The sequence below is a fragment of the Heteronotia binoei genome, chromosome 15 (assembly GCF_032191835.1).
Source record: "Heteronotia binoei isolate CCM8104 ecotype False Entrance Well chromosome 15, APGP_CSIRO_Hbin_v1, whole genome shotgun sequence".
In the NCBI taxonomy this organism is placed as follows: Eukaryota; Metazoa; Chordata; class Lepidosauria; order Squamata; family Gekkonidae; genus Heteronotia; species Heteronotia binoei.
The window spans coordinates 16,077,406-16,097,785 of record NC_083237.1 but is presented as its reverse complement, the minus strand read 5'-3'; the positions used below and the strand labels follow the sequence as shown (position 1 = coordinate 16,097,785).

At 42.0% G+C, this 20,380-nt stretch overlaps 1 pseudogene; it reads left to right on the top strand.

The window, feature by feature from the left end:
- Positions 1-5,861: 5,861 nt before the first annotated feature.
- LOC132583166 (vomeronasal type-2 receptor 26-like) lies at positions 5,862-16,406 on the top strand (annotated as a pseudogene).
- The last annotated feature ends 3,974 nt before the right edge of the window (positions 16,407-20,380 follow it).

Below are 20,380 nucleotides of genomic sequence, written 5' to 3'. Positions count from 1 at the left end.
TGTCCTTAAATCTGTTTGTCCTAGCCTTCAACACTCTATATCATCTACCTGACGGTAAGATCTCAAACAGCAAATGGCCCAGATGTGAAGGGTCCCTTAGGATCATTTGTATCTACCTTTTACATCCCATATTATACAGATCCACCAATGAAGGGAGAGAACATCCACAAATCTTTTGTGCTCTTCTCGTCACTCTTTGGAGCACCCTTCTCTCTGCTTCCGTGCAGCTCCCAAACCACACGCAGAGGCAATAAGATAAAATGCTCTCAATGCAACTACGATAAAAGGCAACCAGCAGACTCCCTGACAGTTGTAGTGATCTTAAGAGTCTTAAGTAGTATAGTCATTGCTGGGCCTTTTTCTCTAGAGCTAAAGTATTTGCCCCCCATGTTAGATCCTGTTTCATGGTAATTCCCAGAAACTTCCATTCTGTCACCTGTTCTACCATAACACCATCAATAAACAACGGCTGGATGTCCAAACTACTCTTCCTGTAATCCACTATAATTTCCTTCGTCTTATTTATATTAAAAATAAGATTATTTGCTTTACACCAAAGGGACAGCTGTTGAACTTCCCTCCTATACGCAGACTCATCATTCTCAGAGATGAGCCCTACCAACGTTGTATCATCTGCATACTTAATGATTTTGTTACTCAGACTGCTAGAAACACAATCAGACGTGTAAATAGTGAAAAGAAGTGGACTCAAAACACATCCCTGAGGGGCGCCAGTATTTAAGATCTTCACGGAGGAAATATATCCATCCATTTTAACCCTTTGTGAACGACCTGACAAAAAGTTCACAATCCACTCACATATAGAGTCCGACAGCTTCAAATCTTTAAGCTTAAACAACAATCTATGGGGTGATATTGTATTAAAAGCAGAACTAAAATCTACAAACAACATTCTAACATACGTCCCCTTTTTATCCAAATGTGATAAAGCAGTATAAAGAACAGTATTAACAGCATCCTCAGTAGATCTATTTTTCCTGTAAGCAAACTGATATTCATCAAAAATGACAGGAAGGCAGGAAATAATATATTTTTGAACTAATTGTTCAAAACACTTCATTATCACAGAAGTCAAGGCCACTGGCCTATAGTCATTTAAAACCTTTGCTGGCGTCCTCTTTGGTATTGGGACAATAAGGGAAGCTTTCAAACAAGTGGGAACAATGGATTGTGACAAAGAACGATTAAAAATCTCAGTCCACACCCCGGCTAACTGCCCTGCACATTCCTTTACTACACAACCAGGGATATTATCGGGACCTGCAGCCTTTCTAGAATTTACTGCCTTCATTATACACCTAACATCGTGCTCCCTCACAACGAAAGGAGCACCTCGCTCGGTCCCCAACGATGATGTTACTAGTAATTCCGCTTCCTTTTGATCCACTTCAAACCGGGCATAAAAAGTATTTAACTCCTCTGCCAGCTCCTGCTTTCCATTCATACTAGCCTTTAGCGCCTTGAAATTAGTTAACTGCTGAATCCCCTGCCAGGCTTGTCTCAAATTATTCTGAGAAAGCCATTCTTCTATCCTGCCCTTATATTCAGCTTTGGCCTGTTTAATACCCCGCTTCAAATTTGTTCTGGCCACACTGTAAAGTGAGGCATCCCCAGACTTAAAAGCCTTATATCTCGTATGCAAGAGAAACCTAACAGTGCCAGTCATCCATGGCTTTTGATTTGGATAGGTTCGAATACACTTGTTTGTTGTAACAGTATCAATACAGTGGGCCATATATCCCAAAACTGTATCTGTATAACACTCTAAGTCTGGATGTTCAAAGATGTCCCAATTTGTTCGTTCAAAGCAGTCCTGAAGCTGCATAGTCGCCCCCACAGGCCAGCATCTCACTGTCCTAGTTACAACCACCCCCCTCTTCCACTTAGAAATATACACAGGAACCAAGACCAAGGATAAATGATCCGACATACCTAACTGTGGTAGCTGCAAAACTCTATACCCCTGTGCGATATTTATATAAACTTTATCTAAAGTATTCAAACCCCTAGTCGCACATGTCACCTGTTGATAAAACTTAGGAAGAACAACTCGCAAATCAACATGATTAAAATCCCCTGCTACAATAAAAACAGCATCTGGATACTTAGTTTGCAACTCACTAACTTCGTTGCCTAAACAACTCAAAGCTAAATCAGCTTTTGCATCTGGTGGAATATACACAACCAATATAATGACCACACTAAATTCCCGTGGCAAATAAAAAGGTCTAATCTTTACAGTCATATATTCTACTTCAGCAGAACAATGGCTTGTTATGATCTTTGAGTTCGTACTCCAGTCCTCTCTCACATACATACAGACTCCTCCTCCTTTGCTCTTCCCGACAGTCTTGTTCCTATCCAAACAATGTAATGAGAAACCGTCCAACTCTATCTCAGTACTTGGAATAGAGGGGTTTAGCCAGGCCTCAGTAATTAACAGCACACAGCAGTCTTTATCAAAGTTGCTTGTAGAAGCCATTAGCCTTAAATCATCCATCTTGTTTCCGACCGACCTGGTGTTTGTCAGGAAAAGACTTGGAAGCGGCAGCCTCCTCTTTTGTTTTTTCATCCTATACACAACACCAGCCCGACAGCCCCTCTTCCTCTTCCTTGCCGAACATTTCCTTCGTCTGTTTCTACTCCCACTCACCGGAGCCACAATCCACCAGGAGCCAGGAGGCCTCATGATCTCAGCCGGAATGTTCAGACGCCGAGGAAGGTCGGCTGTTATCACCTGTTTACTTTGTAAACCAATCTCCACAAGGTCCCATCTATTATAGAAGACATTCGCCTCACAGGAGGAATTCATAACAGCCGATAACACAGCCACACCCAGCCACAAACAACACACATCCACAGAGCACTGAGCTGCAGCAAGTGATTGCGCCGCCATAAAGTTTAAAGTGCAATGGGTATTTTGACTCCTAGAGTGCTGGAATATTTATCTCTCTACTGCTAAGGAAGATACAGTTAAGACATATCTATAATACTGTAATAAAAATGACATCTCTAAATGAGCTCTTCCTTCCTTCCTTCCTTCCTTCCTTCCTTCCTTCCTTCCTTCCTTCCTTCCTTCCTTCCTTCCTTCCTTCCTTCCTTCCTCTCTTTCTTTCTTGACAAATTGTATACCTTGAGCAGATCTCTGAGAGCAACTATAGCAAAAATAACCTCTAAAACCCCTTAATTAAATTATACTATTTATTTGTTAAATTTTTATGACATATATGCATCCGGATATACATTATCAAATAATATTCCTAGTGCAATTTTATTATGTTACTCATACTCAAAGGAAAGTCAGCCATATTAGGAAATTAATCTAGTAGTCATTTTTAATGGAAATGCATGTGGTGGCAGTGTAACTCAGCTGATCCAGTTTGGATGACATTATACGAGATTGTGTCTCCCATTCAAGAAATCTTCCCATGCAGAATTCAGCAAAGTTATAGGAAGTACCCCCAAATCAGGCTGTACGTAACAGTTGTGTTTCTCACTTGCATAGCCATGTAACTTTTGCCCTCCAGCCCAATCTGCTCCAATGCTTGAAGCATATTATCTCCTGACAAGACTCTACACCTGTTATAGATTCAAGTTCATACTAAAGGTACTGCTAACTGATCAAAGTTCAATATATATATTTTTTTCTCATTAATGCTAAAAAATTGTCCAATATCTTTTTACATTCCACTCTTTCTCCATATATCCTTTAAATTTCTTCCACTCCTTTTTGAATATCTCTAAATCATAGTCTCTTAGCGTTCTAGTTAGTTTGTCCATTTCACTCCACGATAAAACTTTCATAGTCCAGTCCCATTTCTCTGGTATTTTTCCTTGCTTCCAAAGCTGTGCATACAATGTCCTAGCAGCTGATAGCAAGTACCAAATTAGAGTCCTGTCTTCCTTTGGAAATTTTTCTAATTGAAATCCAAGCAAGAACGTCTCTGCAGTTTTCTTAAAGTCGTAACCCAAAATTTTGGAGATTTCTTGTTGTATCATCTTCCAGTACTCTTTCGCTTTTTCACAAGTCCACCACATATGAAAGAAAGAACCTTCATGTTTTTTACATTTCCAACATCTATCCGACATCTTTTTACTCATCTTAGCCAGTTTTTTCGGAGTCATATACCACCTATACATCATCTTAAAACAGTTCTCTTTTATACTCTGACAAGTTGAGATCTTCATTGAGTTCTTCCAAAAATGCTCCCATGCATCCATTTGACCATTTGAGACTTTACTACTTCTTCTTCTGTAGACCATTTCAATAATAATTTATATACTTTTGATATCAATTTTTCATTATCTCCAAGCAGGACCCTTTCCAGTTCTGTTTGCTCTCGTCTGATTCCCTCCGATTTAATATAATTTTCCATCAAGCTTTTGATTTGTTGCATTTTAAACCAATCGTACTTATTGTTTAACTCTTCTGAGGATTTTAATTCGATTTTGTCTCCTTGCATCTTGAGCAGTTGATTATATGACATCTCTCTTTCTTCATCGGATTCAGCTGTTATTTTTATTACTTCTGCTGGCACTATCCATAGCGGTTTTCTCTCGTCCCCATATTTCTTATATTTTATCCAAGTATTTAGTAAACTATTTCTGATATAATGGTGAGAGAAAAAAACGTCCATTTTGTTCTTCCCATAATACATGTACGCGTGCCAGCCGAATTTGGGGAACAGGGAAATTCTGCTTGAACTACAGCTGGGGCTTCGGTTGGCTTTGGGTCAACCGGTGAGCCCAAGTGCCTAAGCTGAAGCTTGGCATTGTGGTGGCAGGAGTTTGATTTTGGCTAGGTAGGTAACTGGTGAGCACCCTCGGTTTTCCCTGTTTTTAGGGGAAGTAGCGGGATGGGATGGCAGCTGGGCTTTACGACTCTCTGCAGTGATGCCCGCTATAGGGTTCCCTCCTCTGGCTGGCCACTCCTGGGTGGGCGGCTTTGCCACTTGGGGGTATTCCCGGCCTTCGCCGGCCTGGCGGTAGCTGGTATAAACTGGCTACTACTGGAGGCTGGGTGGCTCGCCCTACCCGGGCAGGGAAGGGTCAGGGGTTTCCCTTGGACTGTCCGGGAGGTTTAGGTTGCCCCATGCCGTGTTTGGTTCAATAAAGTTGCCCTGTTTGTTTACCCAATACAATGTTTTGTCTCATTCTTCCGACTGGGGGGGCAAATGGGACTGCCAGCTCCATGTTTGAAAATTTCCAGAGATTTGTGTGGTATAGCCTGGGGCAGGTTAGGTTTGGGGTATACTGCCATTGATTCCACCCTCCAAAACAGCCATTTTGGGAAAACTTTTGTTGCTGTAGGTCATTGTTATACCACTTGCTTCTCCTTTTCTGCTGGGGATGACTTGAGAAGCTTCCACTGAGATGGCATAAACATGTTTTCCTCTGCAATACCACCAAAACTCTATATAGCATAGAGGAGTAGTTAATTATGGTCCCTGTAGCTATAAAACTATCATTTATTCTAACTTCTTCTCTAGATCCCTAAGGAGTTCCCCTAGCAAATCTAGAAACCAAGTCTGAAAATGCTATTAGTATCCCCTGTAATGTTCAAGGATGTGACTTGAAGGCAGAAAGGGCTCTGCCAGTCTTCTCACTGATACTTTATATAGCCCAACCTACAAATCAGCCTAGAGTTTGAGAGAGGCTGTGTGACTCCAGAAGACGCTTGCATGGCAAAGAAGGCACAGCTGAACCTGTGCCCAGAAAGAAGGTTTCCATGCATGATGCTGGTATTTGTGAGACTGTTACTGATGTTGATGCCTCAGGCTTTAGGCAAGGTTCCTCTTTATAATTGCATGCCCAGTGATTCTCTTTCCATTCTTCACAAGTATTATCATTTAGGAGACGTCATCATTGGTGGCATCATCTCTCAGATCTACATCACTTCTGAAGCGATAACATTTACAAGCTATCCTCATCAGGAAGAAGTTGAGGAACTCATGTAAGGAGACATGAAAGTCAATCAGGCTAGTCTTAGGGGATGGCTTTTCTCTTTGCTTTGTCTTTGCTTTGATGACAAGTGACTGTCCTTCAACCCCCCCCCCCCCTCATTTAGGTTGTCTATGATGATGTTGATTTATTTATTTCAGGGCTCTTTTTGTAGCAGGAACTCCTTTGTATATTAAGCCACACCATCCTGATGTAGCCAGTTCTCCAGGAGCTTCCAGTAGGCCCTGTCAGAATGCAAAGGAGTTCCTGGTACAAAAAAGCCCTGATTTACTTTATTTATACATCACACTTCTTGCTTAGCCTCCAAGGTGAATCAAGTGATATAAATAGTTCAGGAGGGTGGCCATATTGGTCTGCTGTAGAAGAGCTTGCTTTGATTCCAATAGCACCTTAGAGACTGACAATGTTCTGGGGTTATAAGCTTTCCAAGTGTCAGAACTTCCTTTTGTCAGATACTAGATACCTGATGAAGGGAGTTTTGATGCTTGAAAGCTCTAACTCCAAAATATTCTTGGTCTGCTGTGAAAACATTGGCCGTTTTCCCACTCACGTTTTACTGGCGCCACGACCATCCTGACGCCGGCGAATCTGCCTGGATTTCGCATCAGAAGCTCCGGCGCTCCCAGAAGCGCCGGCTACTTCCGTCGCTAAGCCAGCGCAAACGGAAATCGCAAAGATGCAGGAAAACGTTTGCGCTGGCTTAGCGACGGAAAGCGCCGGCGCTTCTGGGAGCGCCGGCGCTTCTGTTGCGAAATCCAGGCAGATTCGCCGGCGTCAGGATGGTCGTGGCGCCAGTAAAACGTGAGTGGGAAAACGGCCATTGTGAAAGCAACGTCACCCCAGAGTCGGAAATGACTGGTGCTTGCACAGGGGACCTTCCCTTCCTTTCCCTTTCCCTTCCCTTCCCTTCCCTTCCCTTCCCTTTCCTTTCCTTTCCTTTCCTTTCCTTTCCTTTCCTTTCCTTTCCTTTCCTTTCCTTTCCTTTCCTTTCCTTTCCTTTCCTTTCCTTTCCTTTCCTTTCCTTTCCAAGTGCTAAATTACTCCAGTGATGCAAATACTGTCATCAGACAGCAGAAGACATCCCATAAACTTTGCAATAGAACTAAGATCACAGACTAAGAAAAACAATACAGAGAAATTTAACAGACATTATATCAAATAATGCAGAAATCTGGATTTCAAAAAGTAGGAGACAGTATAATAAGAACAGGATAAATGTACAATAAACTCTGGAATGAACTACAATCCTGTTCCTTCTATTTTTTTTTTTAAAGGCCTCCTCTTGATTCCCTTTGTGGAAATTACTGCAAATACAGCTTTGCTCCCCCAACAAATCTTTTGTGCTCCCCCCTTTTTGCTGCAGCTCTTTCTGCCCTCTCTGAAAAGAATCTTCAGGACTGTTTTGAGAAGCAGTGAAAGGAATTGCAGATGAGAAGGAATCTGTTTAAGTTTCTAGACCTGTATGAGCAGAATATTATACTCTGTAGCTGATGCAGCATGTAATTCTGCTGCAGGTTAATAACTCAGAACTACCAACACATCCTGTCCTTGGCTTTCGCTGCCAAGGAGATCAATGGAAATCCATCTATTTTACCCAACATCAGCCTGGGATTTCACATCAATAGCGATTATTTCAAAATAAGGTATACCTACCTTGCTGCAATAGACCTTCTCTCTACACCCAACAAATTAATCCCTAACTACAAGTGTGACATCCAGAACACCCCAATGGCAGTTATTGGGGGACCACCTTCTGACACTGATCTCCATATGGCCACCATCTTAAGCAACTACAAACTTCCCCAGGTAAGGTGGGAGCATGAAACATTGAGAGTTACTCCTGTCTAAGCAAATTGAAATAATTGGTCTTACACAGTGAAATGTTAATGCAAAGCACATGGTCTACCACTGAGTTACAGACCCCATCAAAGTAAAACAAAACAAACAAAAACACCCATGACAGTATTATGCTTTCTTATGTGCACCCATAGAATCACAGATTTGGAAGGGGCCATACAGACCACCTTATCCAACCCCTTGTTCCATGCAGGATCAACCTAGAGAATTCATGAGAAGTGTTTGTCCAGCTGCAGTTTAAATACTGCCAGAGAGGGGGAGCTCTCCAGCTCCCTTAGTAGCTGATTTCACTGTTGAACAATTCTTACCTTAAAGAAAGTTTTTCCTAATATCCAGTCATATTAATATCCAGCCAGTTGTATGAAAATGGACAGGATCTCTCAGGTGAAATAAAAGAACTAAAGACCGCTTCGTCCACACTATTTTTACTTTGGAAATAGATCTCTCTCTTATTTCTTGACTTCCTTCTAGCTCACCTATGGTTCTCCTTCATCATTTAATAACAATAGTCAGTCTGTTTTCTCTCAATGGATGTTCCCAAATAGGAACCATCATTATATGGGGATTATCAAGTTACTGCTGCATTTCAACTGGACGTGGATTGGGGTGATTTATCTGCATAGCCACACCGCTGAGGAATTTTTACACAGCACACTTCCTGTTTTTTCCCAGAAAGGTATCTGCTTTGACTTCATCGAAAGATTTCCCCAAATGGCTTTTTCAAACAATTTTGCTGAAATGATCGAGAAGGGATCACAGTTATATGATAAAGCCATGAGAAGCACCGCCAATGTGCTCATCGTCCATGGTGAAATTCAAAGCATGATGATTTTGAGAATGCTGCTACGTTTGTCAAAAGATGAGAATAGACCAGTGAAGGAAAAAATCTGGATTATGACAGCACACATGGAATTCACATCACTATTCTTTCAAAGAGATTGGGATTTAGATTTCATCCATGGTGCTTTATCGTTTGCCATTCACTCAGAAAAGCTGCTAGGATTCCAGGAATTTCTTCAGAGGAGAAACCCTCAAGTGGAAAAAGAAGATGGCTTTATCAAGGACTTCTGGAAGGATGCATTTAAGTGTTGTTTCCATGACTCCAAGGAAGATATGAAGATCTGTACTGGAGAGGAGAAGCTGGAGTCTCTTCCTGGGTCCGTCTTTGAAACAATCATGACTGGCCACAGCTACTGTGTTTACAATGCTGTCTATGCTGTGGCACATGCTGTCCATGCCATGTTATCACCCAAATTCAGACAAAGAGTAGTGGATGGAGGGACCAGGAAGCTAAATCAACTACCTTGGCAGGTACTGCAGGATAATTCAGTCAACTTTGGTTACAACCCTGGATATTGTGTCCTAGACAGTGTGTCCTGAGGAGAAATCTGTTGCCTAGATATTCTTTATCTGCTTGAAATTTAAATCAAGATCACTGCGAGTTTACGCATCAGTTTACATCTATCTGGTCTGGTTTTATCAAGGGCCCTGAATTTTTAATAATAACTTATAGAGCTGATATGATAGCAGGCTGTTTTCAAGAACACTTATAAAAAAGCAAATTACATCCTTTTTTTGAGGTATTTGTGCGTGTGTGTATGTGTGGTGATAAAAATACAAGATAGGATGAGGGACAATTAGGTTCATTTTCCCTGAGTGACATTGTCATAGATTTTTTGAATTGGTTGGGTTAACAGCAAACATGAGACAAAACATATGAAAGTAGCTAAAGAGAGTGAAATAAGGGTAAAGGTAAGGGTAGTCCCCTGTGTAAGCACCAGTCATTTCTGATTCTGGGGTGATGTTGCATCACAACATTTTCACAGCAGACTTTTTATGGGGTGGTTTGCCATTGCCTTCCCCAGCAATCTACACTTTCTCCCTATCAAGCTGGGTACTCATTTTACCACCCTCGGAAGGATGGAAGGCTGAGTCAACCTTGAGCTGGCTACGTGAACCCATAAGAGAATGAAATACCCGTTGTCAAACAGCCACTCTCTATCTATCTATCTATCTATCTATCTATCTATCTATCTATCTATCTATCTATCTATCTATCTATCTATCTATCTATCTATCTATCTATCATCTATCTATCTATCTATCTATCTATCTATCTATCATCTCTCTCTCTCTCTCTCTCTCTGTCTGTCTGTCTGTCTGTCATCATCATCATCTCTCTCTCTCTCTCTGCAATGTGAAGAGCAGCATGGACTAACCCCTGCAGAGCCATTTTCAGACAGAGGGAGGGTAAGGCATGGATGACATCCAGCAGCTCCATGCTGCCCGCAAGGATTGAAGGGTTGGGATCAGCTGCAGACTGGACCAACTGGCTTTGTCAGCTGAGGCTGGCTTTTGAGCCATGCGGTAGAGCAAACCCCTCAACAATTTAAAGCTGCTCCTCAGCCAGCTCACTCTTTGATTGCCTGGTTGATTTTCCGCCATCCTCCTTTCTTTCGTTTGGTTGTTATGGGTCAATATACATTGTCTTGTCATTTTGTCATTACATTTTTTGTCACAGCTCAGGCAGTTTGGGCATTGGGATGGATCTTTGGGGGAGGCGCTCTGCATGCATGCTCACCTCTGCCAGTTTGCGGATTCCCTTGAGGGGTCTTGGGGGTGGAGCCACTTAGTGGAAGGCCCAGTTTAGGGGCTACCAGGTGGCTTCACCATCAGGTGTCAAGGGGACCATGCAGCAGCTTACATGGATCTTGGGGTTTTGCCATTCCATGGTGTCATCCTCCAGCATGTGTACTGGAGGATTATGTTTATCAGATGGCAGGTGGATCCCTTGATGCCAGATCTGTGCCCATGTGGCACCAGTGCTTCTTCAACTGTATCCAATCAAAGCTGTAGCTATGTTCTCACAATTTCATGGTCTATTTGTGTTCCTTCTGCTGCATTGCCTCAGTATCCCTCCCCAGCCTGCACCTTTGTGTTCTTTTAATTTTATTTCCTTGTTTCTCTTAAGCTCCACCATTTTCTGAGAAGCATATCATTTAACAACACTGCCGGGGAAGAGATTTCCTTCAACCCAAATGGGGAACTGGTAGCTGGATTTGATATTATCAACTGGGTCACCTTCTCGAATCAGTCCTTTCTTAGGGTCAAAGTTGGAAGGATAGACCCAAAGGCTCCTCCTGATAAAGTCCTCACCATTCGCCAGGATGCTATTGTGTGGCCAAGTGGATTTAATCAGGTATGGGCTATACCAATTTCAGGACATCTCTAGTCATTTCCCCAGCATTTGAAAAGTTCAATGTTCAATGTTCTGTTCCTGTTTTTTTTTAAGGTGAAGCTCACCTGAAATGCATTTTCTAATCCCTAGTTTAATTTTGAAGGTATATCATTTTATTTTGTACGTATTCATTAAAATGCCAATACCCCAATTTTTTCACACACAGGATGGCTTATTAGAATAACTTTAAAAGTCACATAAGAACAGGGCTTTTTTTTTTTTGTAGCAGGACCTCCTTTGCATATTAGGCTACACACCTCTGCTGTAGCTGACCCTCCAAGAACTAACAGGGCTCTTCATACAGGGTCTACTTTAAGCTCCTGGAGGATTGGCTACGTCAGGGATGGGTGGCCTAATATGCAAAGGAGGTCCTGCTTAAAAAGAAGAAGCCCTACAGAAGAGCCTTGCAGCAAAGAAATTATGGGCCAAAGCTGTGTGCACAGGCGCCAATTAACTACTGATTTTGTAGTTACTTTGTGACTGTAATTTTTGCTCTTATTTTGTGGTGTATTTTGCCTTGTTTGTTTCATTTGCGGTCTTTAGTATTTGTTTATTTACTGATGAATTTTTCACAATTTTTTTCATGGTTATATGATATTTTACTTATATTGTATCCCACCTGTACATTTTATCACCATGAACCTCTTTGATATTTTTGTTTGTAATAGCCTATGGCTTAACACAAATAAATAAACTGTAAACTGTACAGAAGAATCAACACCTAGCAGACATATTTGATTGTGGCATTGGTGGAGATCTAAAAAAATATTGGAACATAAAAAGGTAACCACAAATGGACTTTTGTCCCATTTCAACATCAGCAGCGAAAGAGCAAAGAACAAACTGACAAGGCATGGCATTCTAGTTAAAAATTACAAGGGAGGTTACACAAAGGCCCAGAAAATACTGCGGATCTGGAGTCAGGCTCTGCTTCTAGTGGTCATACATCTTGTACCTGACAATGGGGATAACACAAAAAAGGCCTCTAAAGAAGATGGATTCCATACAGGGTTTTGACACATAATTCAACACTGGTTACTAACATTTCACTATATATGACATAGCAATTTCCTTTATTGGCATTATAAAACTCTTAGTATAAAAAAGAGTAGGGTAAAAGAAAATGCAGAAATAAAACATACACATGTATAAAAAAACATATTTCAAATTCCAGTTCCAATCATAAAAAGTTATGAATTAAATCATTATAAAATAGGTTAGTTTATCATAGTACTACGCAAAACCTTCCAGTTATGACCCAGGTAGGTACAATGAGGTGCTTCATCAGATGGAGAGTCTCGCCTCAGGAGGAGTGCCTTCTGATCATCCGCTTCCTCCATCTTGTGCAACTGGATGCAGTATTTAAGCCGGTCCATAATGCAAATGCAGTTATAAAAGTTATAATGCAAATGCAGCCAATATTTGAATGTCATGAGCCATGCCCTTGTGAGCATAAAAGTGGCCACATTCTAGGCATAAAGCCACATATGGGACACCAAATGGGACACCCAAGCTCTTCCGTAAGAAGCCAGATTGTACCTGCTCAACTGCCTTATTTATTGAGTCAATCCAGATGGGGGCACCATATAGTATTTGAGGGCCTATATTAGATTGAACACTTTCAAAACAGCTGGAATGTATTGATTCCCTCTTTCAGAGAAAAAGAAACGCAGAAGTGCATTTACATTTGCTTTAGAATTGTCAATTATTGCTCTGCGTCGTTGGGTCCATGTTGCAGTGGCTTGTAAATACAAACCTAGGTATTTGTAGTGTTTAACTAGTACCCAATGCAAAGGTCACAAGCACAAAAATAAAAACATTGCAACATACAAAATGGTGGAAAACAAGAACTGATATTAAAAGGCATAAAATTATGTCAAGCAATATTTCAGAGAAGATGCTGCACTAGATCACAAGACTCCAATATGGTGGGCATATGTTCCCTAAAGCTATATGCTGTGATCACAAGACTCCAGTAAGGTGATGCTGGTATGTTGTTCTAGCAGTAACTCCAAAACAGTTTGATCTGCAATATACAAGCTCTCAAACTGCATTATCTGAATAATAATATTATGCTCTTTCCCTTAGGGGCAGGCACTACCTCTATCTATGTGCAATAGTGTTTGCCATTCAGGTTATAATAGGATAAAGAAGGAAGAAAAGCCATTTTGCTGCTATGAATGCCTTCGGTGTCCAGAAGGGAAGATTTCTAATGATGAAGGTAGGAAGTGACCTGTGATTAAACATGTGCACACCAGGGTTCAGAGATGCTAACAATCCGAATGTTTCAAAAAGCACTTTTTACAGTGTTGATGGTGTTTTCTAGTAGTCCAGTATTTTTACTTGGGACTAGAGTCACCAGCCTCCAAGTGTGCCCTGGAGATCTCAATGAATTTCAATTGATGACTAGAGTACATACTGTAGGTCAGTTCCCCTGGCTGCTTTGTAGGAAGGACTATATGACATTATACCGTGTCCCCATCTGCAATCTTCGCCCTTCCCAGTCCTATCCAAACCTGAAAATTGCAACTCTACTTGGATCCTATGCAGGGCTTTATTTGTAGTAAAAGTCCAGCAGGAACCTATTTGCATATTAGGCCACACCCTCTGATGCCAAGCCAGCCGGAACTTCGTTCCTGTGTGTTCCTGTTAAAAAAAAGCCCTGATCCTATGACTGTGTCATGACTCACCCCAGTTCTGCTGATCACACATCAGACAAAGAATGTTCCTTCATGGTGCAGGCCCCTCCAAATGTATTGCAGGGGGACATTGCGGTCCTTCCCTAGAAACCAGGCACAGTCCCTGCCCCCAGGGATTTATGAGACCAGGAACCTCTTGAGCAGAACTGTACCTACTTGATTGCTCTGAGTGACCTGAAGTCACTACCGGAGCTATATGAGACTTTGTAACACCACCACCACCCTCCCAAAAGGACACAATCAGCTCCATGCCCACTAAATTGTCTCTGCCACATAACATCCTTCTTCCACTAACATTTATGTTTATGTAAGACGAATGGTTTGCAATGAGCTCTTGTAGAAATGGAATTGCTGGATGAAAGGAGGCATGCTCCATTGCAAAGTCTATCTAGTGCAGCGGTGTCAAACATGTGGCCCAGGGTCCAAACCAGGCCCCCGGAGAGCTCCTATCAGGCCCCCTAGCAACTGGCTCTTGTCTGCTTCCTTCTCCCTCTCTCTTGCTTCCTTCTGCATCTCAGCTTGCTTTGCAAGCCTTGCTCAATTGCTCAATTGCACAGGATCTACAGAGCAAAATGTTTATTTTCTCCATTGGTTGAGGCTCCTCTCCCTCCTGGTCCTCTAGGGAGGGAAAGAGAAAGCCAGAGCTTCCTATGTCCAGTTCCTTGGATCCCACAGGAGAAATACAAAGAAAGCACCTTTAAGACCAACAAGTGCTAATGTTTTAAGCATGTTTGAAGTTTTGCTACTTTTTTTTAAAAAAAATAAATCTTTAATTGTGTTTATCTGTGTCCTTTAAAAAGTTTATATCTCTGCTACCTAATCTTAAATAGGTACACACGTGGCCCGGCCCAACATGGCTCAGCCCAACAAGGTCTCATTTATGTCAGATCCAGCCCTCATAACAAATCAGTTTGATACCCCTGATCTAGTGTACACAACATTTGTTTATAGGATCCAGGTAATAGTCTGGTAAAATCAACTTGCTTATAGAACCGAACTTAGCACCAAATTTGACTGCAACAGTGTACATCCTACAATAAATCCAGATAACATAAAGGGAGAGGCTGGAATGTATTTCCACTTACAAGTCCAAATCTGAGTATGAAATTGCATGTATACCTGTACTTAGGGGTTGTTTTGTGGAAAAATAGGTGGTGGAACTCATTAGCATAACTCATTAATATATGCCAGCTCCCCCAGCCAAAAGCAACCTGATGCAAGAAAGGAGAGCCCTGGGTGAGCGAGGCCTGCTTGGGCTGATTAGAGATCCAGCCAGCCCAAGCAGGTCTCACTCACCTGGGGTTCTCCTGGGCCACCCCACCCCACAGTCAAAAGGACAGCAAGACACCTGCCACCCAAAATCACATAAGAAGTGGAGAAAGGAGCCACGGGCTTCTCCAGGGGTTAATGCGAGCTGCTGGGGGTGTGGCAAAGCCCCTGATGGCTGATTGGCTGCCCACTCTCCTAATCCAGGGTTTATTATGCAGCTGCCCCTACTATTCAATGGACAAGGTAGGTGGGGAGGAAGAGGGGGAACCCTCAGAAAGGTTCAGGAGCTGTGCTCCTGTGAGCTCCTGCTGAATCTGAGGCCTGCCTGTACTGGAAGACAATTTTTTTTCTTAATTTGCAAACAGGGAATTGTCTTTCAGGGTTAAATATTGAGGGCAGATTACTGGAATTGTTTCTGTTAGTCACGTGTATAAACCACATTGTCTTTTTCAGATATGAATGACTGTTTTCCCTGTCCAGAAGATCATTATCCTAACATTGACCACAACTTATGCATTCCCAAAGTTATAAGCTTCTTATCTTATGAAGAAACATTGGGAGCCAGTCTGGCTACTTCTGCCCTTTCTTTATCACTCCTCAGTGTTTGGGTCCTTGGGATTTTCGTGAAATACCAGGAGACTCCCATTGTCAAAGCCAACAACTGACACTTAACCTATACCCTTCTCACCTCCCTCCTATTATCCTTCCTTTCTACTTTACTATTTATTGGCCAACCTGAGAAAATCATGTGCCTCCTTCAACAAACAGCCTTTAGCATGATATTCTCTCTAGCTGTGTCTTGTGTGTTGGCCAAAACCACCACTGTGGTCCTAGCTTTCATGGCCACCCGACCGGGGTCAAATATTAGGAACTGGGTGAGGAAACAACTGACAACTGGCATTGTTCTTTCCTGCTTCCTTATTGAAGCAATTGTTTGTACCGTATGGCTCGCAACCTCTCCTCCATTCCCTGATTTTGATATGCACTCAATAACTGAAGAAATTGTGCTACAATGCAATGCAGGGTCAGTCGCTATGTTTTACTGTGCACTGGGGTTTCTGGGCTTCTTGGCCCTTGTCAGCTTCACTGTGGCTTTCCTGGCTCGGAAATTACCGGACAGTTTTAATGAAGCCAAGTTCATCACTTTCAGTATGTTGGTCTTCTGCAGTGTTTGGCTCTCCTTTGTTCCAACCTACTTAAGCACCAAGGGAAAATACATGGTGGCTGTCGAGATTTTCTCCATCTTGTCTTCCAGTGCTGGATTGCTGGGTTGCATCTTCTCCCCTAAGTTATACATCATTATACTGAAGCCTGAGTTGAATAATAAGGAACAGTTACTAAGGAGGAAAAAAGAAGAATAGGATCCTAATGCTCTGTGGCCCTGGCCAAGCTGAAGTCCTCCTTTGTTAAGACACTTTGTAAGCAATGCAGTTTTTCATATGTGTATGAACCACCATTGATGCTGCAAGAATTACATAAGTAGTCAGCCAGCTTAGTTTTGTTATTGCTGTGCATTATGACTGCCACTAAAGCATATGATGTTTTTTTTAAAAAAACGTTTTTAAAAAAATCTTCAATAACGTTTTTTTTAATTTGTTTTGAGTTGTTTTGTTTCATGGTCTGTGTGTTACTGGGGAATGTCTTGAACCAAACTCAGGGTAAGCTTGTTTATGTTACAAACAAGGCAAGGTCAGCCTTTTGACTGGCACTGCAACTGAAAATAGAGTTACTTCCTTTGGCCAGGGGGCAAGTGTACTCAGATCAGGCTTCCTGCATTCACTTGATGATGCAGTTGCCCTGACAACTGCTCCTCTGGTCCCCTGAAGCTGGAGAGGGGAGGACCTCTACTACACTAAGTTCCTTTCCTCTCTTCCTAGCCGGTCCTCAAGACAGTCCTGTCAGCCTTAAACAGGAAGGGGAGGGATACATAACACCCACCTCTTCCTTCTCCCATCACCCATTGTTCTGCAGAAAATGGAGGTTTTGACTGTCCTCCTTGGCCACCATACCCAGTTTCCTAAATAAGGCTGTGCAGTCTACATCAGAGGAGGCCTTGGTATCTGCCTAGTGTAAGCCCACTTTGCTGCTCCGCTGCTAGATAGGTGAACCGGCCTCCTAACCTCAATTTGCGGTGATTCCTGACAGTTTTTAGGTCACCCATCATCATCAGGGTCGGCCCAGAGAAGTCTTCAGCCAGCGCTGATAATGGTCCACACCTGGACATGGGTGAAATCCATATGAAAAAATGGACACAAAAACGAGTTTTCTCTCTCCATGTTGCGTTATTTTCAGTATGACACGCTTTCAGATGAACGTAACTCTCCATCCATATCCAACTTGCACCTGATCGACAGTAAACTAAATACCAGCACAGAATGGCAAGACAGGAAATATTTGTCTCTTGCCTTGGTGTTAGGGTTGCATTGCCTTTCAATTCCATAACCCATGTGGAGTGAGGCAATCCAGTATGTCTTCACAGAACCAGATCTGATTAGCTACATGATGTCGACACCGTCATGGTCATCACTTCCCCTTTTTTCAATGAGTTCTGAAAAAAGATTTCAGCCATGGAACAGAAAATGGGCTGTGGGAGGACTATCCACATTTCTGCATATAAACAATTATTGTATTCAAAACAAATTACACACAAGCAGATCAGGGAACAAGGACTCCAATTTCTTTCAAGACTGAATTCAAGGTGCTGGTTTTGCCCTTTATAGCCCTAAATAGTTTAGGGCCAGAAAATGCTTTCACTTGCCTAGGTTTTGGAATCCATTCATGATGTTCTCCTGCTTAAACCAGTCCTACCTATGTATGTACTTCCAAGTCACAACCTACTTATCTTGACCCTTGCTTCCAAAGCAAGCAAAAAGCAGAGCGTTGGGTTTTTTTACCCCTTTCAATTGCCTTCCGCTTCAGAGTCTTCCTTGGTCGTCCCCCATCCTGTCACTTGCAGGAAGGCTTTTTCTACTGCCCCAAGAGACTGTGGAATCCCTCCCCAGCAGTTAAGATGGAGGTTGCCCCTAAATACTTTTGAGACTGAATTTTCCTTTCTTGGAAGTCCTTCAAGCTGTGATAAAGTAGATAACAGAAAGTTGTTATGGTTTTACACCTCTGAAGTTTTTGGATTTTTTTTAGGATATTATATGCATGCTATATAAGAAATTGTATTTCAGTGCCCTAGATGCCACAAAGACATATTGAATAGAACGACAGCCATTTTGAATATATTCCAGAAGCATGAAAAAATGGGTGAAAAGTGGAGAGTCGAGTACCGTTTTTGTACACAGCTTACCACTCAGTCACAATTCTGTTCCCTCCGCAGCGTCCTGTCGGATTTCCCACCATCTTCGCCGGAGTTACAGCAAACGTAAACTGGGTATTAGCGGTTTACGTTTGCTATGCAAAAGCCACGGCACTTCCTGTAACTACGGCGCAGATGGTGCTAAATACGACCGGACGCTGCGGAGGGATCAGGATTGTGACTGCGAGGTTAGCTGTGTGAGAAAACGGTCAAGGTTTTTCATGAACATTTCTGGACTTGTAAATTATCCACCTTCATGGGAGCAACATATTCTCATTAAAATTAAGAAAAGCACTTAAATCAAGTAAAACCAAGTTAGACTTTATTGGCATAAGAATATCAATAAAAATCAATACAGTTTAAAAAAAACCCACAGCCTACATATACACCTGCGTGAGCATAAATTATTTACATGAGATCTTTTGGCTCAGGTTTAGAGCAGAGTAAAAAAAATTGGCCACCTTCTCAGTAACTTTGAAATAAAAGGCCAAGTGCATTTTTTGTAGAAGGAACTCCTTTGCATATTAGGCCACTCCCCGATGTAGCCAATCCTCCTAGAGTTTAAAGTAGGCCCTGGAAGCTCTTGGAGGATTGGCTACATCATGGGTATGTGGCCTAATATGCAAAGGAGTTCCTGCTACACAAAAAGCCCTGTGTAGACCTTAAGGACATCAGAGCAGTCCATCATCTTAGCTAAAACAGAATGTAAATACATGTAACGTCAATCTGTATGCAAATGGCAGTGCAGAAGAACTTTCTTAAATTGATTGGATAGGAAACTTTTGATGGATAACTCCCATGTTTACTACCAACAGTTCTCCTTCCCCTGATGCCTCAGCCTTTTAGGAAATGAATGACTGCCTAACATGCAATTATCTCTGATTCCTGTGATCATGAATTTCCCTACCAAATCAACTCTTAATTTTTTTTTGAATGATTTTATCAAATACCATCAGTACTATTCAGGGCAAGACACTGCTCAGGGCAAGCTTGAAACTATCTGCTTTTGATAGTTTTCCCTAGGCCTGTGGAACCCTGCTGTTGGATTCACCGGATAGCAGTTTCCCAGGTCAAATTTTAAACATCAGATGGTGTAACCAGACTACTGGTAGATAGTGGGGGATATGACTGAAGGTATGTCAAGAGACCAAGTTTCTGTCTTCTTGATGACAGGTTCCAGCTTGCCTTTACAGCACCTGGTATTTCTAATGCTGCCTCAGACTGAATGCAAGAGGAATAATCCTGCCTCATGGATTATGGATGATCAGCTCTGGACACAATACCAGTATTATCAACCAGGGGACATCATCATTTGTGGGCTCACTTCTCAGTTTATCTTGGTTTCTGACAGTGTATCCTTCAAGGAAGATCCCAAAGGAAATCTTATACATGAACCTTTGTAAGAAAATTTATGGGCTATTAGTTTCCATAACATGTCTATTTGGTTTTATAACACTTGCAAAGAGAGAATGCCTTGGATCCTACTAGTTTTCCTGCTACTGAAAAGGAAAGATGAGGTTCCACTTGACCACCCACAAAGCTTATGTTGGCGATCACAGAACACACATTACAAAAAGTACATGGGATGGAGGCTGTAGTTAGAAGAGGAATGCAGTGTGATTGAGTGAAATCATTGGTTAGGTCCAACCAATGTTCGCTCTAAGCTGCAGAGTCTTGTGAGCAAAAATTCTTCTTTGTGAGCCACTGGTATTAAAGTTGTGAGCTACTGCATAGATTATTGTGCTCTGGTGCCATTTTTCCTGAGCTAAGGCAAAAATGTGTGAGCTGGAGGCTAAAAATATCTGAGCTAGCTGTTTGACACTCTTTAAGAGGTGGGGGCAGGGAGGAACTGGCCTACCTTAATCTGGAAGGTTCTTTTAACTGAAGGAATAAGAACATAAGAACATAAGAACATAAGAGAAGCCATGTTAGATCAGGCCAATGGCCCATCCAGTCCAACATTCTGTGTCACACAGCGGCCAACACACACACACACATACACACTGTGGCTAATAGCCACTGATGGACCTC